The sequence below is a fragment of the Aulostomus chinensis genome, chromosome 12 (assembly GCF_037954235.1).
Source record: "Aulostomus chinensis isolate RoL2024-O1b breed Wild chromosome 12, RoL_Achi_v1.0, whole genome shotgun sequence".
Taxonomy (NCBI): Eukaryota; Metazoa; Chordata; class Actinopteri; order Syngnathiformes; family Aulostomidae; genus Aulostomus; species Aulostomus chinensis.
Genome location: NC_141331.1, coordinates 4,286,157 through 4,299,283, shown reverse-complemented (window position 1 = coordinate 4,299,283; position 13,127 = coordinate 4,286,157). Strand labels below are relative to the sequence as shown.

The 13,127-nt window shown below is 43.2% G+C and overlaps 1 protein-coding gene across 3 annotated transcripts in view; it reads left to right on the top strand.

Annotated features, from left to right (window-relative positions):
* The window catches only part of hdac4 (histone deacetylase 4), a 128,614-nt gene that overhangs the window by 41,024 nt on the left and 74,463 nt on the right, over positions 1 to 13,127 (top strand). The window lies entirely within an intron of this gene.

Below are 13,127 nucleotides of genomic sequence, written 5' to 3'. Positions count from 1 at the left end.
AAAAACACAAGAAGTTCTCTTGCCTTCACCTGGTGAACGAGGAGGTCCATTTCTTCAGAGTTGAAATGCGTGCGCCACTGAAATAGCAGGAGAGTCCTGTCGCAACCTTGGCTTTAAAGGGAATGACACAAGGCACCCTGATTGGTTTCAGGTATGCCCCCCCCCCCAACACACCTATGAATAATTAGGTGTGTATTACTGCCTCTTTGCACACTGATTATGACTTCTTTAAAAAGCAAAATGAGGCTGAACGCACCCTCGAATGCATGGGGCACACACAGCCCCATCCACCAACCACCTGGCGCTGTAGTTCGCTCAAATGGGGCCCTTGATCTCTTCCCAAGGTACTTCTGAAAAAAACAACCAAAGGCCATTCGGTATTTAACTGATCAGCTGTTAACTAACCCTTAACCAGTTATTGCAGTTAAAAGTTTGCGGTAAGGAAAAACAGCCCATTCAATACGTGTCAGTCAGTTCATTGGGATTTGAGTGCAGCCATCCAGACGTCAGGTGCGCGGCCATGCTTTGCCGAGTCAGAGCAAAATCCTGGGGGAGATGAGAAAGGGGTCTGGTGCGTAGGCTGGAGTCGTAACACCACTACAGCAATGTCATGTTGTTGTTGCATCTCTCAACAAGCTAATGACCTAGAGGCAAGGTGAGTGCCAATACGAGAAACAATCCCCCACAATTGGTTACTAATGATCTCCACTGGTGGAAAGCTAATCAGATGCGTTAATAAGGCGCTGTCTTGCGCCCTCAAGACTCCCTTCTACATCACACTGTCTTAGCTGCTGTCTGCTTGAAATATTGTGGACTGTCTTCATTCCTCAATAGCAAAGCATTTTTGGCCACAGAAGCTCTATGGAGATGGTATTTAAGTTTTCTGCACCATTCTGTCCGTAGGAGGTCACTGATTTTGAGATTTAAACAGCCCTGTTTGGCACCAGCCGTCAGTCCGCAACGTTGAGGTCAGATTTCTCCCAAATTCTGATGTTTGTTCTGAAAAACAACTTTACCTCTCGACTTTGCTGCTCCCACAAAATTAGCTTTTTTTTTAAAATAAAAGGGTAGATGTATCTGTGTTGACAGATTGACAGCAAAAAAAAAAAAATGTCGAAGCATTTCAAAGTGGTCATTTTAAATCTACTTCCCCAAGTTTGATGTTTAGCATTTTATCAGCACTCATAATTTCTCCTGGCAGTTCTGACACCCCACAGGAGGAAGTGTATTTAGTGATTTGTTTACTTCTCGATTCCAATATCTTTATCTTACAGTTCAGAAGAATGTAATTAACTGTCAACAGCATTTGAGAAGAATGAGCACTGATAAAACTGTCTGATGTAATTCTCCTGTTTTTCTGCCTTGTTGTTGAATCTCTGCTGTGCTCCCGAGGACACGTTGTCTGTAGGTCACCATGACCATGCAAAGACACTTGTTTGCCGGCCAGGCCTGATGCCTCCCTCCCTCCTCAATGGAGCTTTGTTGATGTGTTTGTGTAAGAGACTGAATTTTTGATGCAATCTTTTTCTTTGTCTTCTGCAGTTTTGTTTTGTTTTGTTTTTTTTGGCGGGGGGGTTGTACATTGTCAGTCTTATACCCTATAAGCCAAGCTGGCTTCACAAGATTCAGTTTTTCTCCATGAAAGATATGTTTCTGTTCTTCTACTGACTGGCAAAAAAAAAAAGAGTGGCTATCCTCACACTGGTTTTGATGCTCCAAAAGACAGTTTTATAAAGTATGCAACGTTTAGACCGAAAAGGTCTTTATCACGTATAAGTGGAGTTGTACCTGATGGAGACCTATCACCTGGATTTCCTGTGGTGTCTGCGCCATATGGACGACTTCTCAAATGGTTGTGTGTGTGCCCTAGAAATTGAAGTAGGGAGCTGAGGAAAAAGGAAGCTACTGGGTTTGCTTCAGGCAGATTCAAAGCCAGCCAAGGATGTACTTAAAATCGCCTTTTAATGAGGGTGTATAAATGTTAAAAAGGTAAAAAATATATCATTCAAGGAGGAGGATGGGGGTAGTTTTGATCCTCCTCACTGGGTCTCTCCGAGGGTGCGGTTTGAAGGAGTAGTAAAGACACGTTAACTACATCTTTCTCTCAGGAGCGATTCAAGCGAACCCAGTTGCTCTCTCTCTTTTTTTTTTTACACAAGTTCTTTTTAACCCACAATGCAGTTACACAATAATATCCTGTACATATTGTGGGACTTCGCTTAAAAAAAAAAAAAGAAGTGTATTTTTAAGCTGAAAAGGTGAACATAGTCGAGTGATTTATCACATCAGAGTGACCATAAAAAAATTGGTACTCTGATCTTGGATTTAGTCTTGATGTCGTCTTCGACTGAATTTTTGACACAAAATCCCAACAGTGACCACCTTCACCACCTGCAGCACTTTTTACCGTAAGAGATGTGTTTTGTACACACATACTCACCAGGGAGCCCACATTGCCCTTAAGTCTGGGTGCCAGATCCCCAGATTGTACCTCCAAGCCCCCCTACCACCCACACATGCTCCCTGACCTGGCACGGGTTTCCCTGCCTGGCGCCAATTTTGTTGTATGCTGGAGTCAGCGGCAGCTGCTTCGTTTCCGCGCCGCCACCATCAGGTTCACAACCACATTAACAACCGTGTCAAAGTCATGGCCCAGGGGATGTTCCCAAATGCTTCCTCTTGAACTGCAGATGAACTGAAATACAATCTCAGATATTTCTCCCATTTTTCATCCACTTAACAGTTGCAGGATAATTTTCCAAAATGGAAATCCAGTCAGAACATATAATATATTCAGGAAAAAGATTTAAGGCGGCTTGCTAAAATAAACCTGAAGCTACCAAAGAGCAGGGGTGGAATTGAATTTGATCCAGTGAAAATGATTGGAGTTATAAAGCAATACTAGACGGTGTAACCATATCTAATTATACCTACAGACATAGCCTGAGGTGGTGGCCTTCACGTCAACCTTACACACACTTCACATTCAGGTCTTACAAAGTGTAGTCGATTACTCAGAGCCAGACGTGTTTTTGTCTTCCAGCAGAGCAGGCAATGTTTTAGCCTACTTTGTCTGAGTCAAAGCCATTATACTGACAGCTCTCGCAGGTTGGTCCATGTGTGAGCGTTGTGAGGGGGAGAAAGATTTTACCGGGTTATGAATTTTGCATATGATCCTGTGTGTTTTGCCATGGCTGGCCGGGTGGGTTTTTTGAAGCCTCTCTGATCTGGAGCATTGGATTCAATGTGCGCAATTTGCTCGCTCATTTTTATTGATTTTTTTTTCTTTGTTTATCCATCTGCTATGAAAGTAGCTTTTGTGGCATGCAGTAATCTGCACAGGTTAAAAACGGTCAGGTATGAATTAAGCTTAAGGGCTCTCGCAGAGCAAATACCCCCTGCCAAGGTGACCTCTGCAAAAACCAGTGGTAAAATAGAAGGAAAAACGAGCCATTTTTAAAAATTATGTCAAACAGATCTGAGCTAAAATGTACTTAGTTCTTCCCTGGTCAATGCTACATCCCCCATTAGGTTTGTTGAAAATCTGCCTAATTTGAATAAAATGTCGCAAAAATAAATAACGGAAAAGGTGCGAATTACTGTACATCTGTTTGTGTCGAGTGGTTTGAAGCAAGTGAACCGGGTCATGTTGTGAGTTTTTCCATCAGAAGATGGTGGTTCATGCAGCGTGAAGAAGAAGAAGATGCCTGTAGCATGCAGCGCAGAAGAAGATGGCCCGGAAACAAATTGTTCTGTAGCCAATTACCAGCAAAAATGGAGAGGGGGTTCTAAGAAATACTGTCATTTGAACACGTTGTAATTTCCTTTGGGGCCTGCTAATATGGGACATTTTGCTCCTTCATTTTACAATGCAATCAAAGTTCGGGAATTTCTGTGCTGCGGAGTCAGTTGGTCTGTCACATGATTCGCCTTGTTATTTGTCTGAGGTGGTTCTATCTTCAATTTTATCCATTTCCTTTTTTTTTTTTTTTTTGAAAAGGCAGAAAAACATCACCCAATCATACCAGGAAACCGGTTCTCTTTTGATCGAATAGGAAGACTATTTAATAGCTCCTTGCGTTGGTGCCTCTCGTTCAATGAAAATTCAGATTTGTCAAAGACTCCTTGCAATTGTCCAGTGGTGCAAATATATGTTTTAAATTTGTCAGGGGTTCAAAGTTGAACTCCGGCGCCACAAGCACAGACACCGATTCCAGCAATTCAGTCGAGAGCAACTGTTGGTGGGGAGACACTGCCATATGTCCCATTAATTAGGCCAAATATCCGTCGCCATACCGTGTTGGAGGAGCTGTAACCTCCCGCTCCACCAAGGCGTTCAACTCAAACTGTAGATTATCTCAGATGCCTGTCCAAACAGACATCACTTGGCTTGACTGAGCTGATGTTCAGGATCCACACCAAGTGGTACCTCTGATTCTCAGGAGATTTAAAATCGAGCACTACATTTGTATGCGATCGGGGTTTCCGTGTCGCTCAGTGTTCACCATGCTAGGTTGGATGTCAGTAGCACCGAGTGTGTGTTGATGTCCAGATGTGTGGATGTTATGTACACTTGACTCCAGCCAGGCTCTGCCCTTTTACATCTTCTCTCTTGTTAATGTAGAAGAGTGTTTTGTAAAGGCCTTTAAAAGCTCCAGCTGAACCATATGGATACAGAGAAGTCCTCTGGAAGACATCTATTATGAATGACCACTCCAGGGTTTAGACCTTTGCTTTATGCTCACAAGGGTTTTTCTAGCCTCTGGCCACCAACACCACCCTGACTAGAGGTGAGTCTTCCTCAGTCCTGGAGGAGTTCATTATGTTCTTCCTCCATTATGAACAGAAGAGCCTAAATCGATGTTTCAAGCACATATTGTTTAACGTGAATTGGACAGATTTCTATGATTCATGTACTACTATGTATGACAGTTGGATCAAATCCTCCACCAAGCAGATTACTTTTTTAAACCGTTTTGTTGGTTTTTTTAAATTTTTGTTTGGCAGCAGGGAAATGTTCCAAAAAAGCAGGTTTTGTTATGCGGCAACAGCTGTAGACCGGGGGTGTGTTGTGGTCCGTCCGTCCTATTCCTAAATCTAAAATTCAGTGTCTCCAGAATGTCTCCAGGGCTTTGCTCCAAATTTGCAAAAAAAAAAGAAAAAAAAGACGACGATTCACTGGGACTCAAAGATGAACTGAAAAGATTTTTGCTGTGAGAGGTCGAGCTCACTGCCACCTCACATTAAACATATCTGATATCTCCGGAGTTCCTTCAGGCAGTTCCTCCTAAGGTGTGACTGAAGTCCACTGGGATTCAAAGATGAACTGAAATGTTGGCGGTCAAAGGTCACCGTGACAGGAAGTCATCACAGGGGCACATGAAAGTGAGGGGAAAGATATCAGTTCCTGAGAAAACGGGCGAACTCCACACTTGAAGGTATTCTTCCTGTCATTCTAAATCACAGCTCATATTTTTAGATTTTTATCTTTCCTGGTTCTTTCTTAAATTTTTTTTGTCGGTACTTTGAAAAACCCTGATCCATCTTTGCGCCCTTCCCCTTCGTGTCTGTTTACATCTACAGGAAATAATAATAAGGCCCATGTTGGGCAGGTTGCTAATGTGCACTCCATCTGTGAGGAGTTTTTAGGGTTAGCTGTAGTGCTCAGGGGCATCCCTGTGACCCTCGTGATTTTAAGTGCATGTGGAGAAGTGTGGTAAGCTGACATCTTTCATAAATTCAGTTTAGCATCGCTGACATCTAATGGCTCTCTGTCTGCTGCAAGCTCGGCACGGACCGGGAAGGTATTACCATCGAGACCGAAGGAGAGGGGGCGTAAAATATGAATGAACGGAGCTCCCCACTCAAACCAGGAGCACAAGATGTCTTTTTTTTTTCTTTCTTTGTCTGATTTCGTGAGGTCTTTCTCAGAGCAGTAGATTTGCGTCTGGTATTTTTGTAGAGATTCTTACCGAGTGTGCATCACATTAACAGCCTTGAGCGTACTTGTGTGAGCTCTTCTCTGAGTATGTATGTGGGTGTCTGTGTACAGTGCGCGTTAGAATTAAAAAGAGAAAAAAATTTTTTTTAGAAACTATTATTCGTCAGATATAAAACCAGGCAAAAGAGAGTTTGTTTTTGTTCACCCCTACAGGCAAACTATACTGTATATTTTGTGTGTTTGTACTGGAGCTTTGCTTTCTGTGTGCATGTTTGTTAGTTTTCAGCGTAGGTGTCGTTCATAGATAAAACCTGTCCCAACCTCCCTCAACCATATTTGATTGAACATCATGATGTACAGTCTCCCTCCAAATGCGTCCCTGTGGCTGCTATGATTTTGTTCCTGTCGTGCCGCTGGTGCATCTGCCGCCGCTTTGGCTGCCTCTCCCGTCTGCACTGTCCTATGAAACTCAGTGATACTTCGACTCAAAGAGTGTCAGTTCTTTGGACTCCAAAAATGCCATGAACTCAAGACATGTAATGGCAACTTGACAGACTCTTCCAGTATAATCCATGTCTTCTCTACCCAGTTGTGTGCTCACTCCTCCACAAACACTTTGAATTGGGCCGAACACTAAACCTCCCTGCTGGTTCATCGGCCAGGACTGCTGCCAGATGTTTACATGGTGTGTAGGCTAACTTCTGGGCAGCATCTGTTCTCGCCCTGTAGAGTGGAGAACCAGGGCTGCTCTGTCTATGTGGTGGAGGCACAGCTTTACTCACAACCCCCAATTGTGCTGCTGCTCTTTGAATGACGGATGGAATATCCAGATTTGTCCACTTGTCTGGTATTAACGCTCCCTCCGTGGTCCGATCCTCCACTTCTGTGTTAATTCCAAGCTATTTCCGTGTTGGCTGAGCCTCCAACAGCAAAAGGAACACTCTTCACTGCCACATCCAGGAAAAGTTTGAGTTTGGCAGGCTAGTGATTAGGCTGTGATATTCTTTAGCTTTTTTTTTATCATCTCTCATACTTGGTTCCTTTTTCTTTGCAAGTCGGGCGAGCAGTCCTGGTCGAGGTGCACCCTCTGGCCCTGGAAGTCTTCTTGTTTCCATGCCTGCTGCAGTACTGTTTGTTCCACACTAAAATCCAGAAATTGCTCAATTATGGATCGTGGTGGTGCTGTGGTTTGCTCTGTTTTGGTGCTCTCTCCACTTTGATATCCGGTCCTCCCTGCAGCTCTGGTGTTGTATTTTAAATGTTGATTATAAACAATAGCATGTCGTTCTTGCCTGCATCCTCTGGTATCCCATACAGTTTAATATAATTTGGCCAGTCTGTTTTCCATATAGTCACATTCAGTTGTTCGAGCAGCCTGTCTTCCCTGATAAATAACCTCCAGCCTCCGTTTGATTCACAATACACAAACAAACACGGACCGCTCCGCCCGGCCTCATACTTGTTGTCACGGTAAAACACAGACTAAGCACATGTGGGGCAGATTCATATGAAGCGATCAAATGGAACAAAAATTCCACGTCGTCACTTTCAAAACAAGATATTGCATTACTTGTTATGATGCTGAGATCTTTAAAGCACTAATTTAGCAGTATTTTATTATACTGAGACATGCAATGTTGCTGAGGTGATGGATTATACCGCAGTGTCACAGCGAGCGGGAAACACTGGAAAATATTGGCCACAGGGGTGAATGATGTCAAACGGAAATGTTGTAATTTGACATTTAAAAAAAGCAATATTAAATCATTTTAAATAATCTTCCTGTAAGTTTAAATGCTTACTTTAGCGAAACATGTTAACTGCAAAATTCTGGGCATGTTGTAGGGAAAATCAGCATTTTAAAAACATGATTCCACCTTTGAGGAAAGACATTCGGGGAAGAAATTTAAAAAAAAAAAAAAAAAAAAAAAAAACTTCCAGCAAAAAAGATCTCCGAGCAGTTTCACAACAGCAGAAAGCGAGAGCAGGGGATCCAGCACGTTCATCCATCCGTTACACATGAATGCACTGATTCCTGTTTTTGTAATTATTTGTCAAAATGACAAGCTAAGATGCATAACATCCATGATATTTTGGGGATAAAAGTTCAGATTAGGTATCTACATTTTGAGATGCTCAGTAGGATTAATCAGTGGGACAGTGTGTAGTGAAAGAGAGAGGGGGGGGGGGGTAACAAAGCCAGTGAGTGTGTATTATAAATAACCCAAATCAATAATAAAAGACACAGTATCTCACATATTTGGAGTGGGGTCTGTGGGTCTCTGAGGAGCTGGATGAAAAAAACAATCCCCCACCGACCATCCCCCTCTGTTCGGGGGGGGGGGGGGGGCAAGAGCTTAAGAAGCTTCACAATAAGAGTTTCTGTTTTTTCCCCTTAAGAACATGAACTAACTTGTGGTGTGTGAGTGTGACTGTGCGTGCGTACACACGTGTGTGTGTGTGTGTGTGTGTGTACTTTACGAGGCGGATGCCGTCCATTACTTATTCATCAGTCCTGTCTGCCTGGCTGCCACAGTGTGTACTTCAGCATGCCTTGCAATCATTATGCCACATGCATTATTTAACGTGCACGCGCGCGCCAACTCTGATGCAGATTGCAACACAAGATATTTATCTTGGATATGCTCACTTATCGCCTTGTCTGCCTCTCTCACCGGCTGCTGCAAATAACTGCACCAGCCGAATCACAAACACATCCACGGCCCTTTTCATGCGCATGCTTTCAAATAACTTCTCATATGATGTGCACACATAATCTATACCCATTAACCCTCCATGTACTCTGGAGGCGTGCACGTGTCTCTGCGCCTGCTACATGTGTGTCTGTGCGAGGGCTGTCTCTGTAACAGCCATTATTTACGTTGGCTGGAGGTAGAAATGCGCTATTTAAATCTTATTTTACTACAAAAGAAGATGTTAGGTTGCTAGCCACAAGGCTGACATTACTTTAGCTCCGCAAGAGCTAGCCACAGAAAAGAGGCGCATTCACAGCGGAGAAGGACTTGACTTCACAATCATCTTCATTCATGGGTGTGACCTAAATAGCCAACAAAGGGACTTGTTTTTGAAACAAGCGCATTTCATATCTTTTTTACCGCAAACGCTGCCGTATCAAGTGACGTCAAACCTACTTTCTTCTGAAAAATCCCAGTTCATTTTCTTCATTGTTACACAATCGATCCCGGTTATTTGGAGCAACATTTGCACGACTGTAAGACTTTTGTTGTTTGTGGCGTGCCTCAAAAAAAAACCTAGAGGGGGGGTTATACATTTTTAAATCTACATCGCTCACATCTTTGTATGCGGACCTCTTTTACTGTTTGCGTATGTTCCGTCTTGTACGGGATCCTCAGCGATGTGCAGATGATGAAATCCCTGAAAAACCTCTACAGTGACACCAGTTTTGTGTAGACGTTACTGTGTACTGTATGGGAGCCCTGCAATTTCCAACTGAGTGAGATGTAGAAACAGAAATCAGACCTGTTCTGCCTCACTGGCCCAAGGAAATGAGATGCTAAACAGCTCTTTCTCCCTGAACGGCAACAGCGAAATACAATTTGTAGATGGATTGCATGTTGCATTTTATTAACACTCAACAGGACACCTGGGATGCAAATATCTCTCTTGAGTATCAGAACATTTTCACAAACTGACAAATCAGGATGTGAAGCTTGATAAAACAAACATCAATACGGCGTACGACCTCACGAACCCTGATTGTAGATGCGCCGTTTGATTTCAAGTTGCAACAATCCAACCTTCCCTCTTCTAGCGCCAAATATCCCACCTCAAACATCTACAAGCGCAGACTAAATCCATTCAGATTGTACGTCTTTATATCGATGAAGTGAATTGATAGACTCGGACAAAGAAACTGCATCAGATTAGATCAGTTATGATGTCATGTCTGAGACCTGATTGGCTTTACAAGGTCAAGATCCGTGCCAGTATCAGACGGCTGTATTTGACAGACACATCCCTCTTACAACTCAGGGTCCGTCCCCCCCCCGTCCCCCCCCCAAATTTAGATTGACAAGCTGCTGGCTCACCGCCACTGACCTTTGACCATGTTACTTGCCTCCTAATCTGATGTCCATAGCGGCGGCGTGCATCGGTGTTGACCTCAGAGTTGGCATGCTGCTCCTCCGCTCTGTCTCGTCACTGGCGGTGATCCTGCCTGTTCTAAAAGTGAGCGAGTGTTTGTGTACGTGTGTTTGTATTTGATTGTGGTTTGGTCTCAGTAGCTTAGCTATTATCAGGGTCAGGCTACCTGAGGGCGAGGTGAGCCTTTGACGTCAGCACCTCCCTGATAACGCCGCCTTTTATCGCAGCCAGATGTGTGGGTGTGTTGACTGATTGACTGATCAAACAAAACCCGGCTTCCTGGATTCTACGCTGAACTTCAAAAATAGCTGGGAAAACACATGCAAAACGCTCCAACGCCGCCCCCAAACATACACACATGCACTTAAGATTTATGCATAAAATCTGACATGCTCTGGAATAATCTGATTATTGTTGGGTGTATGCAGATTTTGTAAACACTATGTTCCAACAACCCAGTTAGTTTTGAAAAAAATCTGACGAATATTGTGGTATTTTTTAAGAATATATATATTTGTTGTCAGTTTAACTTAGATTGACTTCACATAGAATGAGTCCTTAAACCTGTAACTAAGTTAGCATTATTGAACAAATGTTCCTTTGTGAGTGTCAGTGGGGTTCAATTATATGCCTGAAATAAGGTTTATGGATAAGACTGGATTAATGTGGTTCAGTATTTTGTTCTATGGAATAAAATGTCAGTGAATATGTGTCGAAACCCGCGGTTGCTAACCAGTGGCTTCATCACGACGAAAGTAGAAGCAGCACGAAGATGGTGGTGACGTTGAAGTCCTGCATCGGCAGCATGCTTGGTTCTTAGCCAGGCGTTGGCGTTGGGCTTCAAAAAATTCCATCTACGCTTTGAGAACCCTGTGAGTGTGTTCTTGTGTGAGGTTTATCTTGATGAACAAGACATGTCTTTTGTTCAGCACAGCGCTGATCTTACAGAAATGATTGGAAATCCAATGTAAAATATCTTATTCACGATCAACAAACTGTTATTTGCACCACTGAAAAAAAATGCTGCTTTTTTTCTCCATCAAGTAATCAAGCCCAAAACCCAAAGACTTAATTTCTGTGTAAAATGACAAAACAAGCAGCAGCTGCTGATATTTAATGTCTGGAACCACAGTGACATTGTTGCTTGTAAAAAAAAAAAAAAAGAAGAAGAAGAAATGATAAATCGATTATCAAAAGAGTTGGCAATTTATTTTACCTTCTTGTAAATAATTGTTAAATTTTTCTGTCTTAATATGAAATATAGAGGTACATTGTTGTTGGAAAGGAAAGTGGACTATCGACCAGCTGTGTACTGTCTACATAGTGAATACGGTTTATCTTAAATCTGGGTTATTTAGTGCATATCGTTTTAGTTCAGTGGTTTGTGTCACATGGAGGCAGAAAAGTGGTATATGGAATATTAACTTCTTATTTTTTGCTGTGCATGTAATTCAAATCAATCTCTTGACATAAGTTGATAGATAATTAACCTTCGAGAGAAGGTTGTCTTTTTGGTTTCATCGACCGCTTCCCTCTATTTACACAAAGAAGCAAAGACTTCCTGTTTGTGAGTTTTCACGAAGCTTAAGTTTTCTGGACTGATCCATGTTGTTATGCAGGACTGTTCTAGTGTTTGAGCTTCAGCGGCTGATGCCAGCAAGTTAAATTCGTAATGACTTTCATCCTGTCTCTTATCTGGTGTGTGTGTGTGTGTGTGTGTGTGTGTGTGTGTGTGTGTGTGTGTGTGTGTGTGTGTGTGTGTGTGTGTGTGTGTGAACAGAGCTTCATGAAATAGCCGCTTTTTCAAGTGAGGATCGCTCAAATGTTACGGCCTCTCTCTCTGTCTCCCACTCACTCACTCACTCACTCACTCTCTCACACACACACACACACACACACACACACACAGGGCCATCATTGACTATTCATACTGAAGTCGGTCCCATCCTGCCTGTTTCTCTGTACTCCTATTGACTGAGTATCAAACTGCCCATTGATAAAACAGCAGGAAATATGTCAGCAGCCACCCCCAGTGGAGCGCTTGTCATTTCTGGACTCTGATGCTCCTTGATATGCTGGGCCTTTTACCACCCTAATTGTGTGTCATTATCGTTTAGTCTACAACTCATTATAATGCACATTTCCAGCCTCCTTATATGAATCTGCTCTTCTACACTGTAGCGTCTTCCTCCTTGTAACCTCAAAGGAAGGAGGTTATGTTTTTGGTGCTGTCTCATAGCAGGATTATACAAAAACTACCTGCCTGATTTTCACCAAATTCGCTGGAGCGGTGGAGTGTGGGCCAGGTGAGAACTCAGAGCTTTGATGGGATTTTGTTCCCTTTTATTAACATTGCAATAAAGGGCATTTACAGTAATTTATGGGATGTTCACAGGGGAGAGTGGGTGACATCACACAGAAGAGGAGAAGGTTTTAATCTGCTCTTAAAAATGTCTTTTCAACTTGTCCTCTCAGCCTCGGTTTTGGCTCTTCCTCTTTAGTTTTTTTTTGCCAGAATGTAGATCGTGGAACCTCAAGTGTCTAACTAGAGCAGGGCCCGGCGTTTGAGGGGCCGTGGGTTGTGAGACTCATCTCTGACTTTGGTCTCTTGATCTCTGACTGCTTTGATCACCACACGCATGCAGACAGCATCAAAGCTACCTGACATCTCAGACCCTCAAAGTCGGCACTGCACTTCCTCGGCATTTTCCAAATGTGGCATTGACCAGGCCCCCAGGTAGTGGAGCGTTGCTTACCAACTAAGGTTTTCTATGTGTCACCTCTGCTTGTGGGAAGCTGGATGAGGGTTTTGTCCTGGTCACTGCAAGAGCGCCTCCTCTAGTCAGTCAGGACACCTGTTCAGGTAGGAAGGGAACATCCCCCTGCTCGCCAGGTGAAAAGATGACGTTGCGTGAGACGGAGGAAGCGTGTGGTGGTCTGCGGTGCTCCTCAGAGCAGCGGAGGCTGTCGAGACACGGCCAAGGCAGCTTGGTAGGGTGAATTGCTGATGTGCAAATGAGGAGAAAACAGATGAAGTGAATAAATAAAAAAAAAAAAAAAC